The sequence below is a fragment of the Dromiciops gliroides genome, chromosome 4 (assembly GCF_019393635.1).
Source record: "Dromiciops gliroides isolate mDroGli1 chromosome 4, mDroGli1.pri, whole genome shotgun sequence".
Classification (NCBI taxonomy): domain Eukaryota; kingdom Metazoa; phylum Chordata; class Mammalia; order Microbiotheria; family Microbiotheriidae; genus Dromiciops; species Dromiciops gliroides.
In genome coordinates this window covers 36,523,340-36,537,447 of record NC_057864.1, presented here as the reverse complement: position 1 = coordinate 36,537,447, position 14,108 = coordinate 36,523,340, and the positions used below count along the sequence as shown (strand labels likewise).

The following is a 14,108-nucleotide window of genomic DNA, read 5'->3' as shown; positions in this document are numbered from 1 at the left end:
TTTTCATACAAGGCCAGCAGTGAGGGAAGAGATCCCAAGAGGCTCCATCATTAGCAAGGTTAAGCAGAAAACTAGTTTCAGACTATAAGTGGGCATACTATGAAAAGAACTGATCACACCTTCATCCTTTTCTACACCAACAACTATGCTACTAAAAAGCTATCTTTGAACAATTGCTGCTGTAATCTCTGGTTCCTAAATTTTTATAACTAAATACTCTCTTCTTTCTCAGAAAGAAGGCAATTATATAGGAAGGACATAAGACTTCGTATACTAAACCACTGCATGAGATCACACTAATCATTTACTATCACTGAAATTACCTTTTATCCTTAACACTGTATGAGTCTATGATTCTAGGTATGAAGTCCTACTATATTTAGGCAAACCCAAACTACAAAGATGTCTCCTTAATTCTGTTTCCATATCAATTCTTCAATTAGATTTCCAGAGATATAATTATAAAAGGAAGCCTTATTTGGAAAAAATTTTTGAACATATTCAATTTTCTCCTATTTTTCTTTTTATAGCCCTCAGGTACTAGGACCCATTAACTTTTTTCCCCACATCTCAAAGTGATCTAAATAAAGATAAGCAATAAAATAAAATGGCAATGAATGAATGAATGAATGAAGATTAAACAGCTGAAGCAGGGTAGAAATGTGCTACAAGACCAAGCCTTAGGGTACACTCACAAAATCTCTACCCTCTTCTGTCAAAAAAAAGACCATCTGGGCAGCTAGATGGCACAGTGGATAGAGCACCAACCCTGGATTCAGGAGGACCTGAGTTCAAATCGGGCCTCAGACACTTAACACTTACTAGCTGTGTGACCCTGGGCAAGTCACTTAACCCCAATTCCCTCACACACACAAAAAAAAGACCATCTATTAACCTCTTGCAGAAGACCTCTAGCACTCTGTTGCAGTTGCCTTTAAAGTACTCCTAGATAGAATGCTTACATTATAAATTAAATCTTAAATATAACCCAAGATGCTAACTCTGAACTAGGATTCAATCATGGTTTTCTCAATATTTGTAAGCAGTTCAATTAAAGTAGATACAACACTGGACTTTAGAGTAATGAAAACCTGGGCTGGAATTGCACCTCTAATACTACTATCTGTGTGGCTACTGAGAAGTCACTTAGTTTCTCTTAAACTCAATTCCCTCAACTGTAATATGGAGATAATACTCAAAATATTTTCAGGGTTACTATAATACTCAAATAAGATAATGTATGTTAAGAACTTTGCAAACACTTAACTCTATAATTATTACTATGTATACAACAAAATCAGTTTATTATAAGTTTTATTGATGAACAAATATATAAACAAAAAGCTGACACCTTCTTGGACCAACACATACATTTTCCTCCCCTCCAAAAGAAAAAATTACAATTTACCTGAAATTCAAAAATCTATTTGAAAGTTCAGTATTTGGCCTCCATATATAGATATATGTCTATATCTATCAATTTACATGTGTACGTTATATATGTGTACATGTGTACACACACACCACTTAACAATTAGAATTCTTAGGCCTTACCATAGGAAGCAACCTTCCTACAAGGGAAAGGTAATTGGAGAAGTATTAAGCTGCATTTTTTTTTTTTGGTGAGGCAGTTGGGATTAAGTGACTTGCCCAGGGTCATACAGCTAGTAAGTGTCAAGGGTCTGAGGCCAGATTTGAACTCAGGTCCTCCTGAATCCAAGGCCGGTGCTCTATCCACTGCGCCAACTAGCTGCCCCTTGAGCTGCATTTTACTACTAATATTCTCTGGCTTTGTAACCTTGAAAAATCACTTAACTCCTTAAAATCTCACTTTCCTCATCTATAAAATATTTGTTCTATTGACATTACAAGATCAAATGAGAGAATGCAAAAGGCTTTTATAAAGTAAAGAGAATGAATCTCAAGCATAGGTTAAGTGCTTTTTAATGTAAACTGTTTTCTCAGTGTTCAGGGGAAACCACTTTTTACTTTAAAATTTTCTAATTAAGCCAAGGGTTGGTTGGTCTGGGGGGTTTGCTTTGTTTTGGTTTTTTTAAGTTGGGATATATTTTAACACAATTACCTAGGAACTTCCCATTACATCTTTTTCTCCCAAAGCTTATTCTCAATAACTGGTGATCTGTATCTCCATGGAATTTCTTTTTTTGTTTGTTTTGTTTTGTTTTAGTGAGGCAACTGGGGTTAAGTGACTTGCCCAGGATCACACAGCTATTAAGTGTTAAGAGTCTGAGGCCGGATTTGAACTCAAGTGCTCCTGATTCCAGGGCTGGTGCTCTATCTACTGCGCCACCTAGTTGCCCCCATTGAATTTCTTTAACAGCATAAAACATCAAGGAATACAACGGTGAATTTTTTGCTATTTGAATCTCAAAAGAACAATTTTTCTTCCCCAAAAATGTCAGATATTATTAAGGTTCAGAAAGCAACACACACACAGATAAACATGTACAATGAAATATATATACACACACATACATGTATGTATATACAATATATGCAAATATGAATCCTAAAATCTCATTCAAGTCCCACAATAACCCTTTAAGTTCTACAGGCATTATTAATGCCATTCCCCCAGGAGAAAATCCTTGAGGGCAGTTCATTGTCTAGCATTATTAATTTTACAGATGAGAAAACTGAGGCTCAAAGAAATTAAATGACTTGCCCATAATCACAAAGTTAATTTCAGGTCTTCCCAAATCCAAAGTAGGCATTCTTCTGTACTCTATAATGCTTACTCTCACTGCAGACAACAACAAAAAGTTGAAGCTATCAGGGTCCAGCTGTGGAATTAACCTTTGGAGACTTTATTTTTCAACCATACTCAAAGCAGGGCAAAAACAAACAATAGCAAACATATGACCCAGAGAATTTTCTACAATTCAATTAGAGATGACAGGACATAGACAAATTCCTCAGCTAGAAGATAATGGAGGGGCACTGAACCTGGATTCAGGAGGGCCTGAGTGGTCTCAGACACTTGACCCTTATGAGCTATGTGACCCTGGGCAAGTCACTTAACCCTCATTGCCTGACAAAAAAAAAAAAAAGATAATGGACTGATGTGCTTCTCCTGAGCTGTTATTTCATTAATTTCTTTCTGTAATGTATTCAGTAACTTAAGATGGTGGTTGATTTCCACTATATTCCCCAGAACACAGACCATACATCTTCAGTTCTCATTTTAAAATTCCAACAGTTTTCAGGATTAGGACACTTTCAACAAAATGAAGTATATCTAAGAGGTGTCATCAATTCCTCCAAAGTAATAAAATTTTCCAGGGCAGCTAGGTGGTGCAGTGGAGAGAGCATTGGCCCTGGAGTCAGGAGTACCTGAGTTGAAAGCCAGCCTCAGACACTTAACACTTACTAGCCTCGCTAAAAATAAAAAGGAGAGAGAGAGAGAGAGAGAGAGAGAGAGAGGAAGGAAGGAAGGAAGGAAGGAAGGAAGGAAGGAAGGAAGGAAGGAAGGAAGGAAGGAAGGAAGGAAGAATGAATTTTCCAGGATTTCAGCATTTGAGATGTAAGAATAAAGAACAAATGAAAAAGGTACATAAAGGAATAGACTCACCTAAAACATTAGGAATGTACTGTCCTAAGCTTACAATAGTTATGCCACACAAGGCGCATGAACTCATAAAAGTCAAATAACTATCTAGATTTGTATGTTCCAAGGTCAAAGAGGGTGAGGGAGATAGGAGGGAGTGGTCATTCCATTCTCAATTCCTCTGTAGCATAGCACCAGCTATATAAGCAAGACCTCATTCTTTTACTATCACACAAATCACTATGGTGTCATCATCTTGTTCCATTAACATGGGTTTTCCTCCCTGCCCCAACCCCATTCTAGCCTTGTGTCTTCCCCTCTTCTTTCCAATTAAGAGATTTTATTAACCCCATTACATCCTCTATTCAAATGACCCTAAAACCTTTCAATCCCCAACATCTCTCTAGACCTAGTCCCATATTCCTAACCAAATGCTACATCTTTTCATCAATACTTAAATTCAATGTGTCAAACTAATTTTTCACCTCCTTCGAAATGACTCCCACTCTTAACTCAGAGGTTCTTAGGCTTTTTTTGGCAGTCTATCTGGCAAAGCCTGTGAAACTCCTCTCAGAATGAAAATTTTAAATGACTAAAATAAAATGCTATACCTTTACAAAAGGAACAATTTACTTTGAAATAGGGTTATCAAACGGTTTTTAAAGAACGAATTCAGAGACCACTGGGTTAAGAACCTATGCTCTAACTTCCCTATTTCAGCTAATAAAGCTACCACCCCTCTTAGTCATGGTTTGAAATTCTTTTATCTTTGAATCTTCACCCCCAATAAATCTTTCCTTTATGATACTATCATCTACCTCCTACTTTCCACTAGTTCACTTCCCCTAGCTGAAACTGTTTTTAAAAAAAGCTACTTAACAGTCCATTTCCTCTTTAATCCATCCTTTTTACTGCTGTTAAAGAAATTTTCCTACTGTATCACTGATCATTTTGCTTCTCTACCTAAAAACCTTCATGGTAGTTAGACATTACCTATCTTAAACATCTGATCACAGTTTATCAAACACCACCAACAATCTCATTCCAGCCCTTTGCTTCCCTACCTTTTTCACACTACCCACTCAATATATTCTGAATTCCAGGAAAACTGGATTATTCTCCAGACTCCATTCTGGTCCTGACCATTACTAACCCAGAGGTTTTACTCAAGCAGTTCCCTATGCTTGGAACAATCACAGCATAGAACATGCTTGACTTGGAACCAGAAAATCTAGGTTCAAATTCCAGCTCTGCTACTTATTACATTAATTCTAAGTTTCAACTAAATTATAAAATAGATTTGCATCAACTAGGCAGGGATGTCAACCACCAATCTCAATAACAATGAAAACAGAGTATTCAGAAATTAAATGGTAACTGGAATAGTTTGAGAATTCGTGTATCTGTTTTTCTATCCGTGCACCAAAAATATGGATATATTACAAACTAAACCATAAATCAATGTGACAGCATTTACGTTCAACATCCTGTAAATTGCTACAGTTGAAATGGTATCAGAGATATACAAATGTCCTTTTAAGATATAGGTTTCCTGAATCTTCCAACCATTCTCTGTATAGACAGATCTAGAAACTCAAATTTGCTTTATCTAACTCTATACTAAAATAGTTAAAATAAGCACTATTCAAATTCAACACAGGAAAGAGATTTCACAGAAATTTTGGCAGAATTTACTTTTGAGGTCTTACCTGGAAACTTCAAAACTGTCTTCCTTTTTTTGGGGGGAGGGAGGAAGTAGACTCGGGAGGGGAGGATGAAGGCCACTTAGGGTTGTTGGCACAACTGGCCTTTCCTCAGAAGAGTTCTGAGAAGGTTTGACATCTCATTTCTTACTCTAAGAAGACAGAAAGAAAAGAAAGGCCCCATACATACCAAAATATTCATATAAGCACTTTGTGTGGTAGTAAAAAACTAGAAACAAAGTGGGTGCTCATCACTGTAATGGATTATGAATGCATGTCAGTCAAGATGTATAAGAAACAATGAATGAGATTCAAAGAAACATAGGACTTTCATGAACTGATACATATTGAAGTCAAAACACAATATACACAAATAAACTACAATAATGTAAACAAAAATGACAAAGGCAGCCAACCAGTCTCAGTCCACAGAAATGTGATGAAACACAAACATACCTCCCACCCCCAAGATTAAAGGGTAAGAGACTGGTTTCATTTCTTTTTGTTACAAGAAGGTTCATGGGGGGGGGGGGGGAGGAGGGAGGATATATTGGAAAATGACTGGTTCAAAAACAAAAGGCATAAATAAAACTTTTAAAAATAAATAACACATAATATCAATTCAAATTACGCTGAAGAAGCAGTTCAAGGGGAAAAAAATACCTGATAGAAGGGTAAACAAACAGAGCTGTTCACAATTCAGAAAAGCCTACACAACTGGAAGGATCCAAGGTCTCAAACTAGGTCACATATCCAAACAATATGCATGAGTAAACAATACATCTAAGAATATTTTTTTAAAATGCAAAAACTACATGATTTGACAACTGTTTCAGGTACTTCAAAATCTATTAGGGAGAACAAGCTCTGGCATTATCTTGATTTCTCCCCAGGAACTTCACAGAAGATGATAAAGATCTCATTTTGTAAAGAATATTATTATTCTATAGAACCTTTCACTTTCTTAGATCTAAAACTTTATAAATCAAACCCTTAATTTCCAAATTTTTATACTTAACATAACTGAAAAGTTGTAGGATTATCTATTAAACTTAAATGGCTGACAGTTTCACTTTTCAAAAATTAAACATCCTAGAAAAATACACACACTATCACACTTAGGGAGGCTCCGAGTGTTGTTTTTATGAACCACAAATGCTTTTGAAAACATATTTGTAACTTAAAGACAAAACAGAAGGGACAATCTATCTAAATCACTTAACATGTAAAGAAAGGCTCTGTTGATACAGAAAAGTACTGGGGAAACTACTGGGTTTCATACATCCCCAAAGACATTCTTCCCTGTAACATTTCAGTTGGTGTAAGAGCACAGCTTATTCAAAATCAAGCCATCTTGTTGCTGTCACAGCACTTTTCCCTGGAAACCATTTTATTCTCTAAATTTGTATCAGTCCCAACATTTCCTGATTCAGTCTCATGTTAAGACTGGAAGCGGCCATCTCTCTAACATCCTCTACAAAGTATTATCTATTCACTCTAACTCTTAGTTCTCTATTAGCTAATATTGAAGGTGTAAGCCTAAATCAACTGTGTAGACAAATAAAGGCTGCATTAAAATAAGTAAAAGGTTTCAGATTGCTTATAAGGAATTTTTAAAATGCAAAATTCTGAAGTCAAATACATCTAAAGATAACTATAAAGCACGTTGCAAACCTTAAAGCACTATTTAAATGCTCACTATTATTATAACCTGTGATATATCCCAGGTTCCTGATTCTGAACTTTAAAAGGTTTTTTGAAATCTATTTAGAAATAATCTTTAAAATTTTTCATTTATATAAGCAGCCAAAATCAGAAATCATATATTCCTGTCTTCAACCAAAAAATTCAAAAATATTTTGAAATATACTGCTTACAAAGAAAATAAGAAGAGGGGACAGCTAGGTGGCACAGTGGATAAAGCACTGGCCCTGGATTCAGGAGGACCTGAATTCAAATCTGGCCTCAGACAATTGACACTTACTAGCTGTGTGACCCTGGGCAAGTCACTTAACCCTTAATGCCCTGAAAAAAAGAAAAGAAAAGAAGGAGCCCTTCCAGTAATTGGTAGACACTTAAATACTTTTCCACTGTTATGACAATTCAGATATTTCTTCCCACCTCCCTACCCCACCCCTATCCCCAAACTTTAAAGAACTCACCTTTTAAGAATTTTTTATTTCTTACAGTCCAAAATTGATCCTGCTTCGAAACACAACTTGGATTGCCTATTCACAATCCAGTCAACCCACCTCCATTAATGAGTTCCACTGGCTCTCTTTCAAGTTGTGCAAGGAGGATGGAGAACAGTAGACAGGGTCAGTCAGCAGAGCCAGTCAGACCTTCGTTCAGAGAAGAAGCATGTCGGTCCTAAAGTTGATTTGAGCCTGAAAATAAGATTTATTTTTCTGCTCCTTCACCAAGTACACTGGCCAGGCTTTACACAGGTAGACCAGATTACATCTGGGTAGAGAAGTGGATCCTAATTGTCATATAATAATCATTACCATTTCACATTGAACAGGTACCTGCCATTTCTGCTCTAAAATTTTATGGCTCTAAACCACCTTCATTTTACTGTGTTACACTGACAGAATGGGGAGGATAGAGAAAACTAGGAATTGCCAGAACTAGATAAAACCTCTTTAGGCAGATTATCATAACAATGAAAAAATACTCTAGGCGATCACAGTGTCTCAAGTCTCTGGCAAGTCTACTGCCATAATCCAGAAATGAAGTGGACAAAAAATGTCTGTTCCCTTTACACTTATTCTCCCCACCCTTTGCTCACTTGTAATAACTGATTGCCATGTGGTCAGTTTTCATTATCAAAACTACTCAATATGATCATTATTAAAAGAGATTAAATGCTTCTGAAAAAGCTAAAGTAGGGATAAATATGAATTAAAAAAACAGCTAAATTTTCTTTTCCAACTTTTATGGAGGTTATAGAAAAAAGAGACTGAACTGAAAAAATTGTGAAGGTGATCTGGAGAGGTTTGGAAATGATACAACAGGCCAGAAATTCAATTTTGGCAGGTATTATTTGGAGAGAACATGAGGAAAAACTCAAAGTGGAGAGTTGGAGATGAAGGACTTGAGCTGAAAGATAAGAACTCCAAAAAAAAAGAAAGATAAGAACTCCAGTTAAAGAGGGGGGAAAAACAGATGTGAAAAGGAGTAGATCATGGTAAGACGAGCTAGGTGTGCGACAGAGAGTTCAGAAGTTGGGAGCAACTGTCAAGATTCAATCAAAAGGCAAGAAGAGGAGGAACAACTACAGACCAGAAGGTCCTCATCAGCAGTTTTCTAAGGGAAGTGAATGTCAAGACAAAGAATGAGAATCTCACTTCCAGCAAAGTGTGGAAATTAAGAAGACTTCTGTAGTAACCTGCACTGAGTGGTCAGCTTATATCAGCCACTGCCAAGGCAACTAGTGCCTATGCTCTAAATTCAGTCTAAAGGGCCCCGAAGAAAGCCTTCCACTCCCCTCCAGATTATCAAAGAACATGAAATGTTCCTTGAGAAAACAAAAAAGCTTCAATGGGAAAACACAAAAGGCAGAAATGGTGAAGGCCCACCAAACATTTGGAGATAATCAACAGAGAGGAAGCTATTCCCAATACGACTGAGCTGGATGTTGTCAACAGGCTGCAGCTGCTCATACTCCAAAGAATGGTGATGTGGACCCTAGGGGTATAGTCAATAAGAACTAGTGTCCAAGGAAAGAGCCATTAACTCCCTGATTTGGAGGGTTTTGGGGGGGAACCACTCTGAGACAGCTATGTGTCAATTATGTGGAGAGAGAGGTTAAGTTTTGGGGGGTTTCCCCCCTGGGGTCCATATCCAAGAACAACAATCTCCCAAAGAACCATGCTAAACATTTGATATCTCATCTGATCCTCACAACAGCCCTATGAGGTAGGTGCTATATATCACCTTCACTTTACAACGGAAGAAACTGACACTGACAGAGGTTAAGTGACTTGCCCAGGATCACACAGTAAATGTCTGAACTCAGCATATCTAAACTCAGGTCTTTCTGACTATAGATCCAGCGTTCCATACACACTAATACAGAGCTGATACCCAACATAACTCAGGTTGTACTATTGCTGGCACTAGTGAACACTGAGATGTTCTTGATGAGTTCAAATCACCATGTTGGGGAGAGGGAGAAACATATAAACCAGTAAGGTTGTCTTAAAATTTTTGACAAAAATTCTAGAATATATCGTTAAAGAGACAATTAGTGAACACCTAGAAAAAGAAATGAGTCATTGCAAAGACCCAGCACAGCTTCCTATCGAACTAACTTCATTTCCATTTTTTGACAAAGTTAATTATCTATCAATGTAGCTGATACCCAAGATAATTAAGGAGACAAGAAAGCTTCTAGCTGCCCTCACTGAATCCAAGTTACCTGGCACAGATGAACCACATACTCAAGCACTGAATGAATTGGTAGATGTGGATATTAAGTCACTGTTCATGATATATGAAAGACCATGGAGAATGGGACTAGTGACAAAGAACTAGGAAAGAGCAACCATCCTGATTTTCAAAAAAAGAAAAATCTGCAAATTATAGGCAAGTGAGCTAGACCAGATCAGTTAAAAGACTGTTAGTAAATATGAAAAAGAAAGGAATAATCACAAAGAGTCAAATATGGCTTGACAGGTCATACTTATTCATTTTTTTTTCCTTTTTCTGGACATTTCCTAAACTTATTATTATTAAGATCAGGGGAATTCTAAAGATATGATTTATTCCCAGACTTTGACAAAAAAGTAGTTAATACCATTCTTATGGAGGAAATGGAGAGATGTATACAAAATACAAATCAAACAGATTCAGAAATGGTTCAATATCAACTTGGCAGAGAATTCCAGTGGAATGCCTCAAGAATATGAGCTTGGCCCTATACTAAAGAACATTTTCTAACAATGACACAGATAAAAGTACAGCTGATAAGCTTAACAAATTTTAATATGACAAAAAGCTGGAAAGGAAAGTCAATATTCAGCATGGCAAGTCAGGATTCAAAAAGAACTTGAAACACTAGAAAACTGGGTAGAAGAGAAGTTCTAATACAGATAAATGAAAAGTCTGACACGTGGGTTCAAAACAATCAATTTTCACAAATATAAAATGGAAGAACATGATTAAACATCAGCCTGTGTGAAAAAATGAGATTTTAGTGGACTGACTGAAAACTCAGTGTTTAGCACTGGCATCTGACAGGGAAAAAAAAGACAGCTAGCATTTATATAAGGACACCTAGGTGGTGCAGTGGGGAAAGTGCTAGGCCTGGAGTCAGGAAGCCATCTTCCTGAGTTCAAATCTGGCCTCAGACACTTATTAGCTGTGTGACCCTGGCCAAGTCACTTAACACTGTTTGCCTCAGTTTCCTCACCTGTAAAATGGGCTGGAGAAGAAAATGGCAAACCACTCCAGTATCTGCCCAGTGCCCAAAGATACTCCAGTATCTTTGACCCCCCCCCAAAAAAGTATTAGACACAAATGAACCAACTACAACAAACATTTATATAGCATATTAAGGTTTGCACAACATTTTACATGTTATTTCAGCTGATTCCCACAACTCTATGAAGTAAGTATTGTTGTTATACTCATTTTGAGATGAGGTCTAGGGAGGTTAAGTGAGTCACGCAGCTAGTAAGTGGCAGGACAGAACTTGGGCCCTCTGCACCTCACACCTGAACTAGTTCATAGCCTGCTAACTAACTAGTATTAAGTCTCATTTTCCCCTGCAATCCATGCTTCACTTTGCAGTGAAACTTTCCTTCCTAAGGTGCAGCACCCCCCTCCATCAATAAACTCCAGTGGCTCCCTCCCACTTCCAGGATCAAATACAAACACTTTGGTTTGGCTTTTAAAACCCTTTATCGGGGCAGCTAGGTGGCACAGTGGATAGAGCACCAGCCCTAGAGTCAGGAGTACCTGGGTTCAAATCCGGCCTCAGACACTTAACACTTACTAGCTGTGTGACCCTGGGCAAGTCACTTGACCCCAATTGCCTCACTTAAAAAAAAAAACCCTTTATCATCTGACTTTGCCCATCCCACCCCCACCTTTCCAGTCTGCTTATACCTTACTCAGCTCCAATCACTCTGTGAGGCCAAGGACCCTTGGCTGCCTTCCTGAGCTGTGCCTTTTCCATCTCCACACTCCAAGCGGCTTCACTGGCCATCTTCCATGCATGGGACTCCCTCCCTTCTCACCTTCTGGAGAGCTTCCCTCACTACTTTTAAGTCTCAACTAAAGTATACCTTGGGGAAAGGGGGGGGCGGGGCCTTTCCCAAACCTTATTCTTCGTGCCTTCTGTCTTGATTATCTCCAATTTATCGTATATATGTCTTTCATACCTAGTTGTTTACAGGTTACCCCCCCCATTAAACAATGAGAAACTTGAGAGCAGTGCTTGGCACAGTGCCTGACACATAACTGATTAGTGTTTATTAATGCGTAAAGGAAAATGGACCAGGATTGCAGTCAAGAATACATAGGGAGGGGGCGGCTAGGTGGCGCAGTGGATAAAGCACCGGCCATGGATTCAGGAGTACCTGAGTTCAAATCCGGCCTCAGACACTTGACACTTAACTAGCTGTGTGACCCTGGGCAAATCACTTAACCCCCATTGCCCCACAAAAAAAAAAAAAAAAAAAAAAAAAAGAATACATAGGGTTAGATTCTAGTTCTAGTTGCCACCTAAGTCCCTTTACCTCTATGAACCTCATTTTCCTTTAGTGTTAAACGAAGGGATTAGACTAGACAAGCTTTAAGGCTTTCTAGAAATCAACTTGTGATCCTTTGATGTGATTATTTTTAGTTAAACCAGAATATTTGCCAGCACAACCATTATGAACAAATAGGGATTATCTAAATTACTCTTCCTATTCTCTTGCCCTTTATGCCAACTCCAACCAAAATTTAAATAGCAATCGGAAAAACAGGTTTATAAAGGATAAAAAGAAGAAACTGCAAATATACAAAATATTTTGATGAGTACAAGATGTCTAACTTTCCTCACTTTCTTAAGCTTATCCCTTAACAATTTGCTTTTATGCTATTCATGCTAGTTAAAATATCAATATTAGCATTATCATTTACTTCTAAATACAGAAAGATTACATTAGTTTAAGGCTTCTTTTTTAATGTGGATAAAATTATAAATACATAGCCTAGAAAATACCATTGTGGCGTAACTTGCTCAGGTTTGGCTTAGTTTTCAAACCAAAAATTAGTTAAAAAAAAAAAAAAAGTGGGACTGGGGCAGCTAGGTGGCCCAGTGGATAAAGCACCGGCCCTGGATTCAGGGGGACCTGAGTTCAAATACGGCCTCGGACATTTTAACACTTACTAGCTGTGTGACCCTGGGCAAATCACTTAACCCTCCTTGCCCTGCAAAAAAAATAAAATAAAATAAAAGTGGGATAAAATTTGTTACATGATCAAAGAGGTAATTGTGCTTCTTTTATATTTATATGCTCACCAAAAAAGGGATCTCATGTGAATTTTTATTTCTACACCACTTACATTTCACAAAATAATTCAACCCCATTACCGAGAATCACCCCTCATAACAAATTAAAAGAAAAAAGTTCAGTAAAACTAACCAAAACACCAACTAAGCCTGACATTATAGGCAATGTTCCATCTCCTTGGTCCCTTTGAGACCAAACTCACTATAATTTTACAACATCAAGTTTAACTGTTTTATTATTTTCATTTATTTACACTGTTGTCGTCAGTGTATTGTTTTCCCAGTTGTTTACTTCACTGTGTATCCATTCACATATTCATAATTTCTTAGAGGGTAGCAATATTTCATTACATGAACGTGCCACAATGTGATCATGAGTATGTAATTCCAGTAATTTGCTACTACAGAAGATGCTGCTATAAATATGGTGGTGTGTACCAGGCCTTTCTTGATAATCGAGAAAGGCCCAATGATAACACTGACCTCCCTAAGATTATATATCTGGCAGTGGAATTTCTGGGTCAAAGAATATGAACATTTTAGCCTCTTTCTGGGCTTAATTACAAACTGTTTCGAGAATTGTCTGTCCAATCAAAACTCCACCAAGTATATTAGTATGTCCATCTTTCTGTAAAGTTATTTTTAATTCTGGACGAAAATCAGTTTATTCTAATAAAAAATATTTAAGTAGATTAATGGAACATCTAAATAATGCAATCTCTAGAAGAATTAAGAGTAACCCTGGAATATAATCTATCAAGCATTCCTAACTGGATAACAACTTCTGAGGAAGCTAAAAAAACAAACAAAAACAAAAAAAAACAGTTTGGCAGAAAATAGCATATTATCCTGAATACCAGAGTAAGTTCTAAGTGGATCAACAATCTTAAAACAAAAAGGCAGGGGCAGCTAGGTGGCCCAGTGGATAAAGCACCGGCCCTGGATTCAGGAGGACCTGAGTTCAAATCTGGCCTCAGACACTTGACACTAGCTGTGTGACTCTGGGCAAGTCAGTTAACCCCCACTGCCCCGCCAAAATAAAAGAGAACAATAAAGATATAGTGAATATTGGGAGGAGGCACTAGGGAAAGAGAAGTACATTAACACACCTTTGATAGAGCTATAAATTTGTCCAACCATTCTAGAAATCAATTTTAAAATAAGGGAGAAAAGTTAATTGTTATATATACTCATTCACATCCCTTGACCCAGTGATTCCATTACTGATACACAACTCAAAAGAGGTGAATGACACAAAGAATGGTCAGTCTCATGCATACTAAAATGTTTCTTGTAGTACCCCCAACAATAGTACTGACCATAGTAGATG

General features: G+C 37.4%; 1 protein-coding gene across 2 annotated transcripts in view; it reads right to left on the bottom strand.

Annotated features, from left to right (window-relative positions):
• Window positions 1-14,108, bottom strand: part of ZNF644 (zinc finger protein 644) — a 103,489-nt gene that overhangs the window by 68,103 nt on the left and 21,278 nt on the right. Inside the window, exons 1-2 of one of the 2 annotated variants that reach the window (XM_044002752.1) lie at window positions 7,524-8,198; window positions 5,278-5,423 (exon numbers count right to left, since the gene is read on the bottom strand). The exons of the other annotated variant lie outside the window; for it this stretch is intronic. The gene's annotated coding sequence lies outside the window, so the exon portion shown is untranslated. Of the gene's footprint in view, window positions 1-5,277; window positions 5,424-7,523; window positions 8,199-14,108 lie in introns of those variants that run through there. 2 annotated transcript variants of the gene reach the window in all.